We start from the raw sequence: 22888 nt of genomic DNA on the forward strand, positions 1-22888 counted from the left end.
GAAACTTTCCTGGACACATTTCACAAATTCTAACCTAACCTAACCTTCCAGACCAGCCTACCATGCGGGACCTTGTCAAAGGCCTTGCTAAAGTCCAAATAGACAACATTCATTGGCCTACCCTCATCGACCTCTTTGGTTGCCTCTTCAAAAAAACTCTAAAAGGTTTTGTCAAGCGTGACTTTCCACACGCAAACTTCCCTACTACTTAAGTCAGGCTGACTGCCTGTAGTTCCCTGGCTATCTTTCTTAAACAACAGAACAACATTAGCCACACTCCAGTCTTCAAGAACTTCACCAGTGGCTATTGATGAAGCAAAAATCTCCGCAAGGGCCTCCGTAATTTCTTGTCTAGGCTCCCACACAGCCTGAGGATGCGCTCGATTAGGCCCTGGGGATTTATCCACCTTAATGTGCTGTAAGGCTGCAAATTCCTCCTCCCTGGTAATACGAATATCCTCGAAAACATTTTGACTCTCTTGAGCAACCTTGATTTTCTCCTCAGTAAATGCTGAGGGGCAATATACATTAAAAATCCCACCCATCTCCTGTGGCTCGAGACATAGATGGCCCTGCAGCTTGGTATTGGAACCTACTCTCTCCCTGGCCACCTTTTTACTCTTAATGTAGCTATAGACCCTCTTGGGATTTTCCTTAACCCTACCTACCAGATCCATCTCAAAACCTCTTTTCCCTCCTGATTTCCCTCTTAAGCGTATTCTTAACCTTGTTACAGTCATCAAGGGATTCACTCATTCCCAATCTCCTACACCCAAAGTATGCTTCCTTCTTTTTCTTGACTTGAACCTCAACATCTCATGTCACCCAAGGTACCCTGAACTTGCCAGGTTTACCCCTCACCCTAACAGGAGCATGCTGCCCCTGGACTCCTGATACCACATGCTTAAAAGCCTCCCACTTGCCATTTGTTCCTTTCTCTTCAAACATACTCATCCAATCGATCTCTGTTAGATCCTGCCTAATTCCCCCAAAATTAGCCCTGCTCCAGTTTAGGACCTAATCTGTGGACTGTCCTATCCTTTTCCATCACTATCTTAATACCAGTAGAATTATGGTCACTAGAGCCAAGGTGCACCCTGACTGCCACTTCAGTTACTTTCTCTACCTCATTCCCTAAGAAGAGGTCCAGTATTGCACCGTCTGGAGTAGGGTCCTCTATATATAGATTCAGGAAACTTTCTTGGACACAGTTCACAAATTCTACCCCGTCCAGGCCCTTAACACTCTGGATAGTCCAGTTAATATCAGGGAAGTTAAAATCTCTCACTAATACAACCCTATTATTCTTACAACTATGAGCAATTTCTCTGCATACCTGCTTCTCAAGTTCACGCTGACTATTGGGCATCTATAACACAGGCCCACTAGAGTGACCCTCCCCTCTTGTTTCTGTGATCTACCCATATGGCCTCACTGGACAATCCCCCAAGAATGTCATCTCTAAGTACTGCTGTTATGTCCTCCCTTATCAAACGGCAACACCCCTCCTCTCTTTCCTGCACTTCTGTCACACTTGTAGCACCTGTATCCTGGAATATTGAGCTACCAGTCCTGCCGTTCTCTCAGCCATATATCTGTTATGGCTATAACATCCCAGTCCTCAGAGCCAATCCACGTTCTGAGTTTGTCTGCCTTTACCTGTTAAACCTCATGCATTGAAATAAATGCAATTTAACTGGGTATTCCTTTACTGTGCCCCTGGCTATCCTGATTACCAACGTTGCTCTCACTGGCTGCTGCTTTATCCCATGACCTGCTCCTGCTCAGAGTCCTACCCGCCTGCCAATCTAGTTTAAACCCTCCCATGTAGCATTGACAAATTTCCCTGCCAGGATATTGGTCCTTCTCTGGTTTAAGTGCAACCTGTCTCTCTTGTCCAGGTCACCTCTACCCCAGAAGAGATCCCAATGGTCCAAGAACCTACATCCCAGTCCACTGCACCAGCTCCTCAGCCACAATTTCATCTGGCCTATTTTTCTATTTCTGACCTTGCTGGCACGTGACACCAGGAGTAATCCAGAGATCACCACCCTCAAGGTCCTGCTTCTCAACTTCTTACCTAACTCCCTGTACTCATTCTGCAGGACCTCATCCCTTGTTGTACCAACATGTACAACGACCTCTGTCTGGTCACCTTCTCCCCCACCCCCCCCCCCCCCACCCCCGAGATTATTCTGTAAGCCGCTCAGAGACATCTTTGACCCTGGCACCTGGAAGGCAACGCACCATCCTGTTGCCTCTTCTGTGACCACAGAATCTCCTGTCTGTCCCCCCGACTATTGAGTTTGACTGCACCCTTTCTCTCTGAGCCTCAGAGCCGGTCACAGTGCCAGAGACCTGACTACTGCTGCTCACCCCTGAAAGAACATCCCTCTCAGCAGTATCCAAAGAGATGTATCTGTTAGCGAGGGAAATTGCCAAAGGAGAACCCTGCACTGACTGCCTACTCCCCTTACTTTTCCTGGCAGTCACCCATCTATCTGAAGCCTGTCCCTTGGGTGTGACCACCTCTGTAAAAGTCTCATCTATGATGTTATCAGAATCCCAGATGATCCTGAGTACTTCCAACTCCAACTCCAGTTCCTTGATCCTGTCTGTCAGGAGCCACAGCTGGGTGCACTTCCTCTAGATGTAACCATCATGGAGACCGTGAGGTTCCCTGACTTGCCACTTTTTGCAGGAAGAGCATTCCACTGTCTCAACTACCATCCTGCCTACACTGAATCAATTTCTACGGATCAACAAAAAAATTAAACCTTACCTGTTCTTACCTGTGTCTCTTTACTGAAGCCTTTGTAAAGATCTGCCCTCACTCCCAAACCTGGGCCACTTACTCAGCCTCTTCATGCCGAAGCCTCTTGAACCAAAGCTTCAGCTTCCCAGTCCTACAATGGCCACTCCACTTGACCCAGGGAAGTTAAAATCTCCCACTAATATTACTCTGCTCTGTTTACAACTAGCTGCAATTTCTCTCCATAGTTTCACTGCATAGTGAACTACATAGTTAGTTCTCGACATCTACATCTACATAGTTAGTTAGTTTCACTCTTCCAGGAGTCAGGAGCTGAGAGTGAGAGCGGGAATTTGTAAAAAGGCAAGCCTCATTGATTGGCTAATTGGAGGGCACTTTAACCAATAATAGGAAGGTGAGGTTAAGTGGAGCGGCCATTGTGACAGTGGGCCAGTGTAAGCCTGGGGAATTGAGACCTTGGCTCAAGATGCTTTGGCGAGGAGGCACAGGTGAGGAGCAGGTAAGGTTTTTATTTTCCTGTTAATCTGTGACCTTTGACCTAATATAGATAAAATGGCAGTCAAGTCAGTAGAATGCTCCTCCTGCAAGATGCAGCAAATCAGAACCTCAGAGTTTTCTAGAGGAAGACAACTGTGGGAAGCACACCCAGCTGCAGATCCTGACAGACCAGATCAAGTACTGGAGGTACAGTTGGATGTACTCAGGATCATCCGGCACTCTGAGGATATCATCAATGAGAGTTTTGGTGAGGTGGTCACACCCAAGCTGCAGGCTACAGACAGATGGGTGACCACCAGGAGAAGTAAGGGAAGTAGGCAGGAACAGCAGGGTTCCCCTGTGGCCATTCCCCTCACTAACAGCTATACCCATTTGGATGCTATTTGGGGGGGGTGGGGGAAGAGGGTGGGGGAGAGGGTGGGGATGACCTTTCAGAGGCCAGCACAGAATAGGTGCAATTATGATGATGGAATTATACTATAGGCCCCCCAATAGTCACTGAGGAACAGATATGTCAACAGATTATTGGAAAGGTACAGAAACAACAGGGTTGTCATAGTGGGGACTTTAACTTCCCCTGTATTGACTTAATACAAGCTTAGATGAGGTGGTATTTCTTCAGTGTATCCTAGAGGGTTTCTTAAAACAGGATGTGGAGAGTCCAAGTAGAGGAGAATATATATTGAACCTAGTTTTGGGAAATGAGCCAGGCCAGGTGGCAGACCTGATAGTGGGAATAGTGACCACAACTCATTATGTTTTAAGATAGTTATGAGTCAGGATAAAATAGGACCTTGCGAGAAGGTACTATTTTGTGGGAGGGCAAATTATGACAGGATAAGACAGGAGCTAAGGGGCGTTGATTGGGAGCAGCTGCTGTCGGACAAGTCCACATCTGACATGGAAGTTGTTTAAAGACCAGCTGATCAGAGCGCAGGATCGGCATGTTCCAGTAAGGAATAAGGACAAGAATGGTAAAGTAAGGGAAGCTTGGATGATCTGAGAGGTCCTAAATTTAGTCAGGAAGTAAAAGGAAGCATATACAACATTTAGGAAGCTAAAATCAGACTGGGCCCATGTGGAATATAAAGATAGCAGGAAAGTGATCAAGCAGGCGATTAGGAGGTGGAGACTGTGGAAAGGGTGCAGGTTTACCAGGATGCTGCCTGTATTTGTGAAGTGTGTCCAGAAATGTTTCCTGAGACAATATATAGAGGGCACTACTCGGGAGGGTGTAATACTGGACCTTATCTCAGGGAATGAGGTAGGGCGACGGACCAAGTGCTGGTAAATGGGATTGGTATAGATAGTAACCTGATGGTTGGCATGGACATAGTGGGCTGAAAGGCCTGTTACCATGCTGTATGTACACAAGCTTTTACTGTCCATTTTGATGCTCTTTGCTGGTTTACTTGTACTCCATCTTCTCCAGCCTAATCTACTCCTTTATTGGTGTCTAAACTGCTTCAAGTCCTCAAGCTTAATGGTTTTCCTGGCCTTCTTATGTTTTTGCTCCTTGGATCTAATACTGTCCCTAATTTCTTTTGAAATTCTTGGTTGAGCCACCTTTCCTGTTTGATTTTTGTGTCAGACAGTAATGAATCATTGTTGTAATTCATCTCTGCATTCTTTGAATGCTTGCCTCGCCTATCCACTGTCAGACCAAGCTTGTCATAGCCAACTCATTGCCTCATACCTTCATAGTTTCCTTTATTTAGATTCAGTCCCTCATCTCAGAGTCTGTCTCTCTGTCTCTGTTTCTCAGGTGTCTGTCCAAACGCCTCTTAAACACTGCTATTGTACCTACCACCACCTCCTCTGGCACTGGGTTTCAGGCACCTACCACCCTCTATGTAAAATAAAAACTTGCCACATAAATCTCCTTTAAACTTTCCCTCTTCCACCTTAAACCAATGCCCTCTAGAATTTGACATTTCCACTCTGGGGGTGGGGGGTGGGGGTAAGACTCTGACTATCTATCTATGCCTCTCATCATTGTATATACTTCTATCAGGTCACCCCTCAGCCTCCAATGCTCCAGAGAAAAAGGTCCAAGTTTGTCCAACCACTCCGTATGGCTAATACTCTCTAATCCAGGCAACATCCTGGTAAACCTCTTTTGCATCGTCTCCAAAGCCTCTACATCTTTCCTGCAATGCGGTGATTAGAACTGCACACCAGTACTCCAAATGTCCAAATGTAGCCTAACCAAAGTTTTTTTTTAGCTGCAACGTGACTTCCCAACTTTTATACTCAATGCCCTGACTAATAAACAAGCATGCTGTATGCCACCTTTGCCATCCTATCTACTTGTGCTGCCACTTTCAGGTTGTGGATTTGCACCCCAAGGTCCCTCTGTATATCAAGGGTCCTGCCATTTACTATATACTTTCCTTTTACATTTGGCATCCCAAAATACAACTCCTCACACTTGTCTAGATTAAACAATATCTGCCATTTCTTTTTGTATATGGCATGCTTTCCTCTATTAGTCGAGGAACTGAGTTCACGAATCAGGAAGTTATGTTGCAGTTTTATAAAACTCTGATTAGGCCACATCTGGAATATTGCATTCAATACTGGTTGCCCCAATATAGGAAGGATGCAGAGGCTTTGGAGAGGGTGCAGAGGTGGTTTACCAGGATGCTGCCTGGATTAGAGGGCATGTGATATAAGGAGAAGTTGGACAAGCTTGGCTTGTTTCCTCTGGAACCAGAAGCTGAAGGTGAATAGTAAGAGGGTTAGAGGGGATATGAGGAAAAGATCTTTCATCCAGAGGTGGTTGTAGTCTGGAACATACTGTCTGAGACAGTGGTTGAGGCAGAGACTCTCAACATTTAAGAAATATCTGGATGAGTCCTTGGCAAGGCATAGAAGGCTAATGACACTAGTGTAGATGGGTACCTGATGGTCTGCACGGTCATGATGGGCTGAACAGCCTGTTTCTGTGCTCTATGACTGTACACCTCCTCCAGTCAGATTAGCTGCTATTAATGAGCCTTCACCACCCTCTCTCAACCAACCAGTCTGAGCCACCTGTTTTCTCTTGGTCCCTACCTATCACAGACATTCCCTTTGGCCTCCCAGCCCTGACCTTTCTCTGCAGCTTAAAACCTTCCCCTTCCCCTTCCCCATTTCTGATGAAAGGTCTTTAACCTAAAACATTAACTCTGTTTCTCACTCCTCAGATGCTCCCTGAACAGTTGAGTATTTCCAGAACTTTGTTTTTATTTCAGATTTACACCATCTGCAAGTTTTTTCTCCCACACAGTCTCCCGGTTAAGCATCACCCCAGTTTTACAGTCCTCGTTGTTTACTGACCTGTCTTCATCGTGACATAATCTGCTTCACCTCTGTTCCCCACTTAGTGGTTCTGCATTCTGCTCCGGAATTCACTCTCTATCCCTCTCTGCTTTTTAAGAAAAGGCATAACTCTTTGACTCAAGTTTTTGTTACCTACAGCAACATCTCTCCAGATAATTGGAGCATGTTTGATAATGCTCCAGTGAAGCACTTGGGATGTTTTGCTGCCTTCAAAGAACTATGTAAATCCTGTTTCTGCTTTTGATGTTGCCGCATTTCTTAATTCTTCCCAATCCAACTAAATAGATCTCTCTCAGTGTTTCTCTCTGGCAATTAAATACTGCCTCTCAGACAGAGCTGTAGCTATTCAGTATTGAGGGAGAGCAGCACTCCATCAGTCATGGGTCAGTGCACCGAAATCCCCTATTGTACCCGTGGATACAACATGCTCCTTCTCCAGGGACACACGGGCATGGATGTAACCCCAGAAGAGGGGCAGGCAGTCATCTTGGGCAGAACCCTCAACTGCCACCACTTAGACCCATGAATGGCCACCTTGGCCAGGCCCAGGAGCAAACTGAACAGGAGATCCACCGAGCGACCTGCCCACCTCTGCACCGGGTGACTGAAGACCAGGAGCGTGGGGCTGAAGCGCAGTCAAAACTTGAGGACCAATCCCTTCAGGTACTCAAATAGAGGCTGCAACCTCTCACGCTCCATATATACATGATACACCATCTCCTCCTGGCCGCAGAAATGACAGGTGGCTCACTCCCTCAATATTGGGGCAGTGCAGCACTCCCTGAGTAATGGGCCAGTGCAGCACTCCCTGAGTAATGGGCCAGTGCAGCACTCCCTCGGTACTGGGGCAGTGCAGCACTCCCTCGGTACTGGGGCAGTGCAGCACTCCCTCGGTACTGGGGCAGTGCAGCACTCCCTCAGTATTGCTCCTTTGACAATTCATTGCTCTCACAGTACTGGTGCTTCAGCATCCATTTAGTACAACCTGCCCCATTACCCTCTGCCCTTTGTATTTTCCTTCAGTTCTGGCTCTCCAACAACTGAGCACTCGTTCCATACGATCTGACAGACCACAACTGCCCCTCTGACAGCACAACTGCTTCCTCAGTACTGACCCTCTCACCTCTCACAGTGGAGTGTTCCCTCTTGCTGAACTGGTGTGGCAGCATGGATTGTGATCTTACATTTCTAGAGCTTGGCCTGCACCTGTGACTTTAAGACTGCACTGGAATGTGGAGTAATTAAGCAGAATTGTCAACACTGAAGAGATGCAGTGACATTCCTTCCAGGGGTGTTCTGGTACAGAGGGAGTCAATTTAAGAAGACACGATGTAATAGGAGGCCATTTGGCCCCTTTGCTTGCCCTGTTGACAGTTTACCCAGATGTCACCTTCTTGACCAGCCCCACGCCCCCTAATTCTGTTAATTTAGGGCTGAAGTACCCAGTGATTTGTCAGTATACAATTTGTTTATACCAGAACTTGCATCTTCCCATTTTGAGCAATATCTGGCAATAAAAGAATTATTTTAGAATGACATAAATTCAATAATTAGCAAAAGTAAGATTCACTGTGACAAAATAACTTCTGAATTGTAATCAAACAGACTGCTGGATGTGAAGGGATAGTCAATAAATACCCTGTGGTGTGTCAGATTTCCACAGAATTTAATTTGTAAATTAATTAAGTGCAGAAATTAAAAGCTCTGGGCCATTGGCTTGCATGGATTCTACTTTGACTGAAATCAATTTGGAATGAAGCTTACTACTTCTGTCACATTTAATCATTGATTAGAGTTCCCATGACCCAGCAAGATGAAAGCTCAATAGGACACAGGGATCAGTGGCAGGAACGGGGCTTGTTACCTGATGGAAGCACAGTCTGTGACCGACTAACATCAGTCCATGGCAGTCTAGGGCTGTACCCCTGACACATAAAAATCTTCAAAATGTCACTCCTTCTTCGCAGTCCTTCACTCAGGTCTTTCACTCCTCCCAGACAACTCTCCTGAAGCCTACATTTCAACTTTCGAATCACCATCCGGATGGAACAGGCCTTATGGGTAGAACAAAGAAACGAGAAGGGGAGGGTCACTCTAGTGGGGCTGTGTTATAGACCCCCAAATAGTCAGCGGGAACTTGAGGAGCAGGTGTGTAGAGAAATTGCTGATAGTTGCAAGAATAATAGGGTTGTGCTAGTGGGAGAATTTAATTTCCCCGGTATTGACTGGACTACTCAGAGTGTTCAGGGCCTGGACAGGGTGGAAATTGTGAACTGTATCCAGGCAAGTTTCCTGAGTCAATATATAGAGGACCCTACTTGGGAGAGTGCAATACTGGACCTCCTCTTCGGGAATGAGGTAGGACATGTAATGGACAAGCAGTCAGGGAGCACTTTGGTTCTAGTGACCATAATTCTATTAGTTTTAAGATAGTGATGGAAAAGGATAGGACAGGTCCAAGGTCAGGGTCAACTGGAGCAGGGCTAATTTGGGGGGAATTGGGCAGGATCTAACAGAGTTTGATTGGGAGAGCCTGTTTGAAAGGAAAGGAACGAATACCAAATGGGAGGCTTTTAAGAGTGAGATATCAAGAAATGAGGAGCAGCATGTTCCTGTTGGGGTGAAGAGTAAACCCGGCAAGTTCAGGAAACCTTGGCTGACGAGAAAAAGAAGGAAGCATGCATTGTGTTTAGGATGTTGGGGACAAGTGAATCCCTTGATGACCATAAAAAGATTAAGTATCCTCAAGAGGGAAGTCAGAAGGGCAAAGAGAGGGTATGAGGTGGATCTGGCAGGTAAGGTTAAGGAAAATCCCAAGAGGTTCTATAGCTATATTAAGAGTAAAAGGGTGGCCAGGGAGTAAGTAGGTCCCCTTAGAGATCAATGGGTCCACCTATGTCTCAAGCTGCAGGAGATGGGTGGGATTTTTAACGAATGTTTCTCTTCTGTGTTTACTGAGGAGAGAATCATGGTGGCTCAAGAGAGTGAACATGTTTTGGAGGAAATTCATATTACCAAGGAGGAGGAATTTTCAGCTTTACAGCACATTAAGGTGGATAAATCCCCAGGTGCCTGGCTGAATGCATCGTAGGACTTTGTGGGAGGTTAGAGAAGATATTGTGGAAGCCCATGTGGAGATATTTCCTTCACCGTTAGCTGCTGGTGAAGTTCCCAAAGACTGGAAGGTGGCTAAAGTCATATCGTTGTTTAAGAAGGGTAGCAAGGACAAACCAGGGGACCACAGGCCAGTCAGCCTGACGTCAGTAGTGGGGAAGTTACTGGAGGGAATTTTGAGGGACAGGATCTAGCAACATTTGAATAGACAGAATCTGATCGAGGATGTCACAAAGGCTTTGTGCATGCAAAGTCATGCTTGATGAACCTTTTAGAGTTTTTTGAAGAGGTAACCAAAAAGGTAGATGAGGGTAGGGCAGTGGATGTTTTTTATATGGACTTTAACAAGGCTTTCGACAAGGTCCTGCAGGGTAGGCTGGTCTGGAAGGTTAGGTCCCATGGAATCCAGGGAGAGCTATTTAGGTGGATTCAAAATTGGCTCGGAGGTAGGAATCAGAGGGTGGTGGTTGGTTTGTTTCTTGGAATGGAGGCCAATGACTAGTGGTGTACAGTGGGAGTCGGTGTTGGGACCCTTGTTATTCGTTATTTATATAAATGATTTGGGTGCGAATGCTCAAGGCTTGGTCAGAGAAACAGAGGGGCCTAGGAATACAAGTGCATAGTTCATTGAAAGCAAGTGGACAAGGTGGTGAAAAAGGCATTTAGCACGCTAGCCTTCATCAGTCAGGGCATTGAGTATAGTCGTTGGGACATTATGTTGCATTTGTATAAGTTGTTGGTGAGGTCGCACTTGGAATACTGTGTACAATTTTGGTAATTGTAGGAAAGACGTGGTTAAACTGGAAAGAGTGCAGAAAAGATTTATAAGGATGTTGCCAGGATGAGAGGGCCTGAGTCATGGGGAGAGGTTGGCCAGGCCTGGTCTTCATTCCTTGGAAGATTAGAGAATGAGGAGTGACCTTACAGAAATGTTTAAAATTATGAGAGGCATAGATAAGGTGGATGGTAACAGTCTTTTCCCCAAGGTATGGGAGTCAAAAATTAGGGAGCATACACTTAGGGTGAGAGGGGAAAGATTTAAAAGAGACCTGAAGAGCAACTTTTTCACGTAGAGGGTGGTGAGTATATGGAACGATGTGCCAGAGGAAGTGGTTGAGGCAGGTACAATAGTTTTGTTTAAGTAGAATTGGATATTGGTATTGGTACTGTCACTTATTGTCACTTGTATCGAGGTACAGTGAAAAGCTTGTCTTACAAACTGATCATATAGGTCAATTCATTACACAGTGCAGTTACATTGAGTTAGTACAGGCATAAACAATAACAGTACAAAGTGTCACAGCTAGAGAGAAAGTGCAGTGCAAAAGGTGCAAGGTCACAACAAGGTAGATCATGAGGTCATTGTAGTAAGGGAAACCGTTCAACATAGTCTTATCACTGTGGGGTATAAGCTGTCCTTAAGTCTGGTGGTACGTGCCTCAGGTACGTTCCTTCTACCGATGGAAGAGGAGAGAAGAGAGAATGTCCCGGGTTAGGTGGGGTCTTTGATTATGCTGGCTGTTTCACCAAGACAATGAGAAGTAAAGACAGAGTCCAAGGAGGGGAGGCTGGTGTCCATAATGCGCTGGGCTGTGTCCACAACTCTCTGCAGTTTCTTGCAGTCCTGGGCAGAGCAGTTGCCGTACCAAGCCTTGAAACATCCAGATAGGATGCTTTCTATGGTGCATCGGTAAAAGTTGGTGAGAGTCAAAGAGGACAAACCAAATTTCTTTAGCCTCCTGAGGGAGCAGAGGCGCTGGTGAGCTTTCTTGGCCGTGACATCTATGTGATTTGACCAGGATAGGTACATGGAGGGGCGGGGCTTGGAGGGAAATGAGCCAAATGCAGGAAATGAGGACTAGCTGGGTGGGCACTGTAGTTGGCATGGAGTCGTTGGGCCGAAGGGACTGTATGCATGAGCACTCTAGCTCAACACTTTCACATTGGGTAAGGTCACACCAGACAGGACGTGGGCCTGGTGGTGAACAACCTGAACCAAAGACACTGATCATCAGCCAGCTCACAGCCAAACCCAGCTTACCAGGGCTCGTATACAATGTGAGGACTCAGCTATTCTATAGCAGGAGACTCATGCATAAGGGTCCAATGACTGTTCTTTTCTCTGAGGCTCACAGGTCAAAAGAATGCATTGTTCCACTACACGAGGCTCACAACCAATGAGGAGGGCAGAGAGGGACCAGGGAAGTATCACTGGGCAGGCATATTAAGGAAGATCACCAAATATTTGATATTTGAACAAGAAGGTAACCAGGGAAAAATGTAGGCCCGTTAGAGACAAGTAGAGGGGCAGCCCTGGCTGTGATATGTGCATCATCGTTAGTGACTGGTGAAGTACTGGAAGACTGAGGGTCGCTAATGTTGTGCCTTTATTTAAGAAAGGCTGCAAAGCAAAACTTGGGAAGTATAGACCAGTAAACCTAACATCTGTGGTAGGTAAGTTACTAGAGAGGATTCTGAGGGATAAGGTATACATGGATTTGGAAAGACTGGTTGATTAGGGATCGTTAGCATACTTTGTGCGTAGGAGCTCATGTCTTACGAATTTGATTGAGTTTTTTGAAGTAACCAAGAAGGTCAATGAGGTCAGAGCAGTAGACATGGTCTTACATGGGGACTTTAGTAAGGCCTTTGATAAGGTTCCATATGGTAAGATGCTCTGGAAAGCTAGATTGCCTGGGATCCAGGGAGAGCTGGCTAATTGGGTACAGAATTGGATTGATGGTAGGAAGCAGATTGATGGTAGGAAGATGGTAGGAAGTTGGATTGATGGTGGAAGGTTGTTTTTTGAACTGGAGGCCTGTGACTGGTGGTGTTCCCTTGGGCTTGGTTCTGGGCCCGTTGCTATTTGGAAGAGAATGTACAAGGCAAGGTTAGTAAGTTTGCAGGTGTCAATAAAATAGGTGGTGTCGTTGACAGTGAAGATGGTTATTGGGATTTACAGAGTGTTCTTGATCAGCTAGGGAAGTGGGCTGAAGAATGGAAAATGGAGTTTAATTCAGATAAGTGCAAGGTATTGAATTTTGGAAAAACAAATGAGGATGGGACTTTCACAGTGAACGGTAGAGCCCTGGAGAGTGTTGTAGAACAGAAGGAGCACAAGTATATGGTTCCCTCAAAGTGGCGTCACAAGTAGACAGGGTGATGAAGAAGGCTTTTGGCAAGCTGGCCTTCATCAGTCAGGGCATTATGTATAGGAGTTGGGATGTAATGTTGCAGTTGTACAAGGCGTTGGTGAGGCCGCATTTCGAATAATGTGTTCAGTTTTGGTCACGCTGGTACAGGAAAGATGCCATTAAGCTGGAAAGAGTGCAGAGGAGATTCATGAGGACGTTGCCAGGGCTTGAGGGACTGAGAGAGGTTGAGAGGTTGGGGCTTTAATCATAAGGTGAATGCACTCGGTCTTTTTCCCAGGGTTGGGGAATCAAGAATTAGAGGACACTGGTTTAGGGTGAGAGGGGAGAAATTTAATCGGAACCTGAGGGGCAACTTTTTCATGCAGAGGGTGGTCGGTATATGGAATAAGCTGCCAGAGGAAGTGATTGAGGCAAGTGCATTAACAGCATTTAAAAGGTACATGGATAGGAAAGGTTTAGAGGGACATGGCCAAACATAAGCAATTGGGACTAACTTAAATGGGTGCCTTGGTCAGCACGGACAAGTTGGTCCGAAGGGCCTGTGTCTGTGATGTATGACTCGATGACCAGAGAAAGAACATTATCATTGTTTGCAGTCTGGAACATACTGCCTGAGGGTGCAGAGACTCTCACAACAGTTAAGAAGTATTTCAATGAGCACTTAAATCACAAGGTATAAAAGGCTACAGACCAAGTGCTAGTAAATGGAATTGTTAAAGATAGGTTCTTAATGGTTGGTATCAATGTAGTGGACAAAGGGCCTGTTTCAGTGCTGTGTGAATCTGTAACTCTATAAGATCATGTAAAGCAGGAGCAAGCCTGCAGCTCCCAGTGGCTGCTCTGCCTTTCAGTAAGATCACGGATGGACTTACCTTGGCCTCGATTCCACTGTCCCCTTATAACCCTGGACTCCAGTGACTTGAAAATATTTAGTGGTTCGGTCTCTGCACCTCCTGGGATAGAGAAGTCCAAAGATTCCGAACTCTCCAAAAAGTGAGAAATCTCTTCATTATAACACCTGGAAAGGGGTGCAGAACAGAGAGACTTGGGTGAAGAGGTACATGGTTCCCTAAATGTGGTGACATCGGTAGATAGGGTGAAAAAGGTCTTTGGCATGCTGGCCTTCATCGGTCAGGGCTTCGAGTACAAGTGTTGGGATGTCATGTTACAGCTTTGGTGATACATTGGTCAGGCAGGTACATTGGTCAAATTCAAGAGATTGCTAGGTAAACATATGGAGGAATTTAAAATGGCGGGGAATGTGGGAGGTAGGGTACTGGTATTAGTTTATTATTGTCACTTGTATCGAGGTACAGTGAAAAGCTTGTCTTACAAACCGATCCTACAGATCAATTCATTACACAGTGCAGTTACATTGGGTTAGTACAGAGTGCATTGATGTAGTACAGGTAAAAATAATAACAGTACAGAGTAAAGTGTCGCAGCTACAGAGAAAGTGCAATAAGGTGCAAGGTCACAACAAGGTAGATCATGAGGTCATAGTCCATCTCATTGTATAAGGGAACCGTTCAATAGTCTTATCACAGTGGGGTAGAAGCTGTCCTTAAGTCTGGTGGTGCGTGCCCTCAGGCTCCTGTATCTTCTACCTGATGGAAGAGGAGAGAAGAGAGGATGTCCCGGGTGGGTGGGGTCTTTGATTATGCTGGCTGCTACACCAAGACTGAGGGGTTAGATAGTCTTAGGCGAGGTTTAAAGGTCAACACAACATTGTGGGCCGAAGAGCCTGTATTGTGTTGTACTGTTCTATGATTCTATGATACTGCACTTGGAGTATTGTGTGCCGTTCTGATCGCCACATGACAGAAAGAATGTGATTAAGCTAGAGAGAGTGCAGAAAAGATTCACGAGGATGTTACTGGGACTGGAGAGCTTGAGTTACGAAGAGAGATGGGATAGGCTGGGGCTTTTTTCCTGGAGTATGGGGGCTGAGGGTGACCTTATGGAGCTGAATGGTCACAGTCAATCACAGTCCCAGGGTCTTGGAGTCTAAAACTAGAGGGCATGGGTTTAAGGTGAGAAGGGAAAGATTTAAAGGGGATCAGAGAGGTAAGTGTTTCAAACAGAGGGTAGTGGATATATAGATCAAGCTGCCAGAGGAAGTGGATGATGCAGGTATAATTACAATGTTTAAAAGGCATTTGGTCAGGGACATGAATAGGAAAGGTTTAGAAGGATATGGGCCATATGCAGGCAAACAGGACAAGAGTAGACAGGCACATTTGTCGGCATGAACCAGTTGGACTGAAGGGCCTGTTTTTGTACTGTATGAACTCATAAATTGCTGACCTCTTATACTGAACCTATGCTCCGTAATTTGAGATTCCCATACGAGAAGCTTTTTAGCATCTTCACTCTCTTGTCTTTCAATAAGATCACCCCTTGTTCCTCTACATTAGGTGAGTAGAGACCCAACCTACTCAGTCATTCCTCATAAGACAAGCCCTTCACCTCAGCAGTGCCTCCAATGCAAGCACAGAACTTCTTAAATGTGGATGTCAGTACTCCAGAGCTGATCTCATCAACACACCGCAGCAAGACTCCTTGCTCTTATACTCCATTCCCTTCAAGTTAAAGGGCAGCATGACCTATTAGCTGCAGAAGGAGCCCACTGGATCCATGCCCGCTGTCAGGCCAGTGATCCCATCAGTCCCTCCTTATTCCCCTGAAATTTATTGCTGAGGGTTGGGCAGTAGACATGTTGTCTACGTTGACTTTAGCAAGGTCTTTGACAAGGTTCCACACAGTAGGCTGGTCTGCAAGGTTAGATCACATGGGATCCAGTGTAAGCTTAAAGAGCATTAAGGTGGATATGTCCCGAGAACCTGACCTAGTGTATCCGAGGACATTTTGGGAAGTTAGGGAAGAAATTGCAGGGTCCCTGGCAGAGATATTTGCAGTATCTGTAGCCATGGGTGAGGTACTGGAGGATAGCTAACATTGTGCCTTTTTCTAAGAATGTCTACAAGCACAATCCAGGGAACTACAGGCCAGTGAGGCTAACATTAGTGGTGGTAAAGTTTATGGAGGGGATTCTGAGAGACAGGATCTATCTGCATTTGGTAAGGGAAGGACTGATTAGGGATGGTCAGCATGATTTTGTGTATGGAAAATCGTATCCCACGAATTTGATTGAGCTTATTGAAGAGGTGACCAATAGGATTGACGAGCAGAACAGTAGATGTTCTCTACATGGCCTTTAGCAAGGCCTTTGACAAGGTACTTCATGGTAGGCTGGAAGGTCAGTTCACAGGGGATCCAGGTTGAACGAGTCAATTAGATACAAAATTGACGGTGCAAGCAGTCAGAGGGTAGTAGTGAAGGGTTGTTTTTCAGACTGGAGGCCTGTAACCAGTGGGGTACTCCACGGATTGGCACTGGGTCCACTGTTGTTTGTCACAATATTGATGATTTGGATGAGGATGTAGTCGGCATGGTTAGTAAGTTTGTGGATGACACCAAAATTGGTGGTGTGGTGGACAGTGAAGGGTTATCTAAGATTACTACAGGATCTAGATCAACTAGGAAAGTGGGCCAAAGAACGGCAGATGGAATTTAACACGAACAAGTGCAAAGTACATTTTGTTAAGTTAAACCAGGGCAGGACTTGCACAGTAAATGGGAGGGCCCTGGAGAGTGTGTAGAACAGAGAGACTAAGGTGTACAGGTACATCCCTAAAATTTGTGACACATACATAGGTTATAGAGTCATACAGCATGGAAACAGGCCCTTTGGTCCAACTAGTCCATGCCAACCAAGATTCCCATCTAAGCTAGTCCCATTTGCCTGCTTTTGGCCCAGATCCCTCCAACCCTTTCCTATCCATGTACCTGTCCAAGTACCTTTTAAGTGTTGTTAATGTACCTGCCTAACCACTTCCTCCGCAGCCTATTCCATATACTGACTACCCACTGAGTATAAATATTGACCCTGAAGTTCCTATTAAGTCTCTCCCCTCTCTCACCTTAAACCTATGCCCTTTAGTTCTTGATTCCCCAACCCTGGGAAAAAGACTGTGTGCATTAAACCTATCTATGTCCCTTATGATTTTATACACCTCTATAAGATCACACGTCATTCTCTTACACTCCAATGAAAACAGTCCCAACCTCTCTCCATAACTGAGTCCCTCAAGTCCCAGTAACATCCTGGTAAATCTCCTTTGCACTCTTTCCAGCTTAATGGCATCTTTCCTATAGGAGGGTGACAGGAACTGAACACAATATTCCAAATGCGACCTCACCAACGTCTTGTACAACTGCAAAATAACATCCCAACTTCTATACTCAATGCCCTGACTGATGAAAGCCAGTGTGCCAAAAGCCTTCTTCACCACTCTGTCTATATGCAATGCCACTTTCAAGGAACTATGTACTTGTACTCCTATGTTCCTCTGTTCTACAACTCTCCGCAGGGCCCTACTGTCCACTGTAAAAGTTCTACCCTAATTTGTCTTCCCAAAATGCAATACATAGCACTTGTCCGAATTAAACTCCATTTGCCATTCCTCGGCCCACTTACCCATCTGATCAAGATCTATGTAAATCCTGATAACCACCTTCACTATCAATGACACCACCTATTTTAGTGTCATCTGCAAACTTACCAAATATGCCTCATCCTAAACATTGATATAGATGGTGAAGGAGGCATTTGGCACACTTGCCTTAATTGGTCAGGGCATTGAGGACAAGAGTTAGGACGTTATGTTACAAGTGTGCAAGTTGTTGGAGTATCATGTGCAGTTGTATTTGCCTAGCTATAGGAAGGATGCCATTAAGCTGGAAAAGGTGCAGAAAAGATTCACAAGGATATTACTGGGACTGGAGGGCTTGAGTTATAAGGAGAGACTGAATGGGCTGGGCCTTTTTCCCTGGAGCATAGAAGGCTGAGGAGTGACTTTAGAGAGGTATATAAAGTTGTGAAGTGCATAGATAAGGTGGATGGTCAGCCTTTCACCCAGGGTAGGGGAGTCTAAAACTCGAGAGCATAGGTTTAAGGTGAGAGGGGAAAGATTTAAAGAGGGGACCTGGGGGCAAGTGTTTCACACAGAGGGTGGTGGATATATGGAACAAGCTGTAAGAGGAAGTGGTAGAGGTAGGTACAATTATAACGTTTAAAAGTCATTTGGACAGGTGCATGGATAGGAAAGGTTTTGAAGGATATGGGCCAAACACAGGCAAATGGGACTAGTTCAGGTAGGCAACTTGGTCAGCATGGACAAGTTGGGCCAAAGGGCCTGTTTCCGTGCTATATAACTCTATTCTCTCTCACACTAACTCCCCTTTAATTCTTTTGCCACTCAGCTACCCTGAAGCATAATTTACATTCTCTTTCTCACACATTTTTGGGATATGGCAGGAAACCCACACAGTCACAGGGAGAACCTGCAAACTCCACACAGGCAGCATGGAGGTGAAAGTTGAACCAGACTCCCTAGAGCAGTAAGGCAGCTGTGCTAACTGCTGTGCACTCTGTCACACATTTGCCTTGCTAATTACCTCCTGTACCCATGCTTGATCAGTGTTTCATGTTTGAGGATACCCTCTGTCCAGATGCATTCTGTTGTCTCTCAACATTTAAACACCATTCCCTACACTGTCTTCTCTCTGCTGTACCTTTGCCCATGCACTTAACCTTGGTGTCCTCCTCACAATTTGTTTTCTCACCTGTCTTTGTATCATCAGTTTGGAGCCCAGCAACAACAACTCTGGTGCCACATCGATCACAGTTTGCCCATCTGAAACTGAGCTGGTCATTGCATTGTTCTCTTTGTTCTTTAGCCAGTCCTCCTATCCAGGTTAAGATAGTGTCCTGTGCTGTGAACTATTATATATGCAGTAACCTTTTGCAGGGCACTTCACTGAGTGCCATTTGGAAATCCAAACAGCCCATGGTGTCAGCTGGTGTACAGGATCAGCCATGGTGCCACAGACTAGCAGAGCAGCTTAGGGCCAAAAGCATCCACTTTTTATTGTCTATGGACTTAGGGACTGGAATATGAACTGTTGGATATGGAGACATGTACATTGAGGCTGGGAGAATGTCCTTCTGCTGTAAACCTGTATGGACTTGAGAAGTTGCAGTTCATGGATTTTAGTATGGTGTTTGACAAGGTAACTATTGGTAGGCTCATCCAGAAGATTAAGGTGCATGGGATCCACGGTGAATTAACCGTTTGGATTCAGAATTGGCTTGCCCATAGAAGACAATGGCATTCATTCTGGCTGGAGGTCTGTGACTAGCGGTGTTCTGCAGGGATCTGTACTGGGACCTCTGCTGTTTGTGATTTTTTTTATTTACAGCGTGGTAACAGGCCCTTCCGGCCCAACGAGTCCGCGCAGCCCATTTTAAACCCAAATTAACTTACCCGTACGTCTTTGCAATGTGGGAGGAAACCGGAGCACCCGGAGGAAACCCACACAGACACGGGAGAACGTACAAACTCCTTACAGACAGCAACGGGAATCGAACCCCGATCGCTGGTGCTGCAATAGTGTTGCGCTAACCGCTACACTAAATGTTCTGGATGAAAACGTAGATGGGTGGGTTAGTACGTTTGCAGACAATATGAAGATTGGTGGTGTTGTGGATAGTGTAGAAGACTGTCAAATAATACAGCAGGATATAGATCAGTTGCAGATATGGGTGGAGAAATGGCAGATGGAGTTTAATCCAGGCAAGTTTTAGGTGTTGCACTTTGGAAGATCAAATGTAAAGGGACAGTACACAGTTAATGGCAGGACCCTTAACAGTGTTAATGTACAGAGAGACCTTGGGGTCCGAGTCCATAGTTCCCTGAAAGTGGCTGCACAGGTTGATAGGGTGGTAAAGAAGGCAGATGGCATGCTTGCCTTTATTAGTCAAGGAACTGAGTTCAAGAGTTGGGAAATTATGTTGCAGCTCTATAAAACTCTAGTTAGGCCGCATTTAGAGTATTGCATTCAATTCTGGTCGCCCCGTTATAGGAAGGATGTGGAGGCTTTGGAGAGGGTGCAGAAGAGGTTTACTAGGATGCTGCCTGGATTAGAGGGCATGTGCTATAAGGAGAGGTTGGACAAACTTGAATTGTTTTCTCTGAAGTGGCAGAGGCTGAGGGGAGACCCAACAAAAGTTTACAAAATTATGAGAGGCATAGGCATAGAGGAGGCAGTCAGTACTTTTTCCCCAGAGTTGAAATATCTAATACCAGAGGGCATGCATTTAAGGTGAGGGGGGTAGGTTCAAAGGAGATGTGCGGGGCAAGTTTTTTACAAACAGAGTGGTGGGTGCCTGGAATGCACTGCCAGGGGTGGTAGTGGAAGCATTCAAGAGGCTCTTAGATATGCACATGAATGTGCAGGAAATGGAAGGATATGGACATTGTGTAGGCAGAAGGGATTAGTTTGATGTTTAATTACAAGTTTAATTAGTTTGGCAAAACATCGTGGGCCGAAGGACCTTTTCCTGTGCTGTACTGTTCTATGTTCTATATCCTGATGCCTTCTTGCAATCCACAAAGAGAAGAATTGGACAATTAAATATGAGAGAAAAACAGGAATTTTTAATGAAGTGAGAGATATTGAAATTTTGGTCCAAATATTGATCGCTTCCTGTGACTGATTTTCAGCTTGATGCTGTGACATAAAATATAAGTGTTAGTTTATGTAAATAGATCAATGAAATAAATGGAGACGTTGCTGGAAAGAGGCCACAGATTGTGGAGCTGAGCAAATGTGAGGATTGCAGATGTGAGGCTGAATGTGAATGGAGTGAAGCCATCTATTGCAGGGGACAGTGCAACTGGCGTGACCAACGCTGTGCTTTCAGTTAGGGGCAGGGCTGAGCAGGCAGCTGAGAGGACAGGAGAGGAGAGAGAGGTGATCACTGCTGAAGGACTCACTCTGACCCAGTCTCACTCAGCAGGGTATCAGCTGCCGAATAAGGTAAGCACACAGTACTCTCTTCATTCAGTCAGTGTCAGTCTGTGTGTGTGTGTAAGCTGTGGCTGCCAAATCTAAGCAGGCCATTTCTCAGTATTACTGCAGTGTGTACGAGCTGCTGACATTGTGTTATGTTGCTCTGTGTAGACAGCTCAAAGCAGTGAAATTTGTATTTAAGCTAAGCAGCAGCACTCCCTGGGCACACATTCACCTATCTTGTCCAGCTAGCCCCCTAAGTGTGCTCCTCTCCAATTCCTCCTTTACTCCACTCCCACTCACTTCCTTCCTACCCTTCATTTTCCCCTACCCTTCATGCTTTATCTCTCTCGCCCCTCCTCCACATACCTTCCTCTATATACCCCCTCCTATTCTATCGCACCACTTTCAGCTCCCTGTCAGACCCTCCTCTTTCTCTAAATACACCTTCTACCATCTCTTTAACCCTGTTTTCTACTTGTCCTATTTCCACCACTCCCTCCTCTCATTCTCCCACCAATCTCTCCCCGCACCTCTTTCTACACGATCTTCCCTTCTCACCCACCCACTCATTTTCTCATTCACTTTTTTATGCCTGCCTCTTTATCTGTCTTCCCCTCTCTCCGTCTACCCTTCCTCATTTCCCCTCTGCTCATGCTCTCTTTGCATCCCCCACCTTCCTTTCTATCCTTTACCACTTCCTTCTCTTTCTACTCAGCTTAACCTTCTATCCCTTCTCCACATCCCTCTTTCTCCCCTTTCTGCCATACCTCATTGTCTATTTCTCCTCTTCCTTTGTTCTCTGACCCTTTCACCCCTCCTCATTTATTTCAACACATTCAGCCCACAGGTTCCTTTCTGGTTCACAGCAGGACCATGCCATCAGTTCCCAATTCTCCCCTCCCTATTTCACTGAACGCCTCAGGTCCATCAACCTCCCTTTGCCACTTACCTCAACTGGTGGCAATCTACAGTGGCCATTTAATCTACCAACCTGCACATCTTTGGGTTCAGGGAGGAAACTGGGGGAAACCCATGCAGTCACAGGGAGAACATGCAAACTCCACCCAGACAGCACTAGAGGTCAGGACTGAACTGCTGTCCCTATCGCTATGAGACAGTAGCCCCATCTAGGGCATACTTTCAGATACATAGAGAATGGTAGCAAGAGGAAGCCATTCAAACCTGTTCCACCATTCAACTTCTTGGTCTCCATGTCACTTTCCAACCTCTCCACACACTCCTCGATGCCTTTTGTGTCCAGAAATCGACCTGCCCCCTCCTTAAATATACTCAGTGACATGGCCTCCACAGCTATCTTATGGGAGAGAATTCCACAGCTTCACACCCTCTGTGCGAGGGAATTCCGCAGGTTAACATGCCTCCTCACCTCAGTCCTCAATGTCTCATGCCGTATCCTGAGCGTGAGCCCTGATTCAAGAATTGCCTGATCTAGGCTGTTGTCCTGTCAGAGCTTTGGATGTTTTAAGATGATGATGATATCTTTATTAGTCACGTACATTGAAACACATGGTGAAATATGTCTTTTTCATAGAGTGTTCTGGGGGTAGCCCACAAGTGTCACCATGCTTCCGGCACCAACATAGCATGCTTTTTTAGCATAGGATGTTATGATGAAATCCCCACTCACTCTTCAAAACTCTGAAGAATACAGGCCCCATTCTCTCTTCATCCAACAGGCCCACTATCCCAGGACTCAGTCTGGTAAACTTTGCTGCACTCCCTTCATTGTCAGAAGTAAATACCGATCTGGCACACACTACTCCAGGTGTGAGCACACAAGGCCCTGTATAACTGAGTAGGACATTCTTGCTCCTGACCTCAAATCCTCTTGCAATAAAGGTCAATGTACCACTTGACTTCCTAAGCTTGCTGCATCCACACGTTAGCTCTCAGTGACTGGTGTACAGGGACCCGCAGATCCCTTTGTTTACCAACAGTTCCCAACCTATCGCCATTTAAATAATGATTTGCCTTCCTGTTTCTCCTACCAAGTGGATAACTTCAGACTTATCCACATTATTCTACATTTACCATGTATTTACCCATTCAGTCAAATTCTCTAAATTATCAAGAAGCCTCTTTT

General features: G+C 45.6%; 1 protein-coding gene across 1 annotated transcript in view; it reads left to right on the forward strand.

Annotated features, from left to right (window-relative positions):
* Window positions 1–20722: 20722 nt before the first annotated feature.
* tnr (tenascin R (restrictin, janusin)) overlaps window positions 20723–22888 on the forward strand; it is a 132077-nt gene continuing 129911 nt past the window's right edge. Inside the window, 1 exon segment of the mRNA XM_052011204.1 lies at window positions 20723–20808. The gene's annotated coding sequence lies outside the window, so the exon portion shown is untranslated.

This window comes from Pristis pectinata, chromosome 3, assembly GCF_009764475.1.
Source record: "Pristis pectinata isolate sPriPec2 chromosome 3, sPriPec2.1.pri, whole genome shotgun sequence".
NCBI lineage: Eukaryota > Metazoa > Chordata > Chondrichthyes > Rhinopristiformes > Pristidae > Pristis > Pristis pectinata.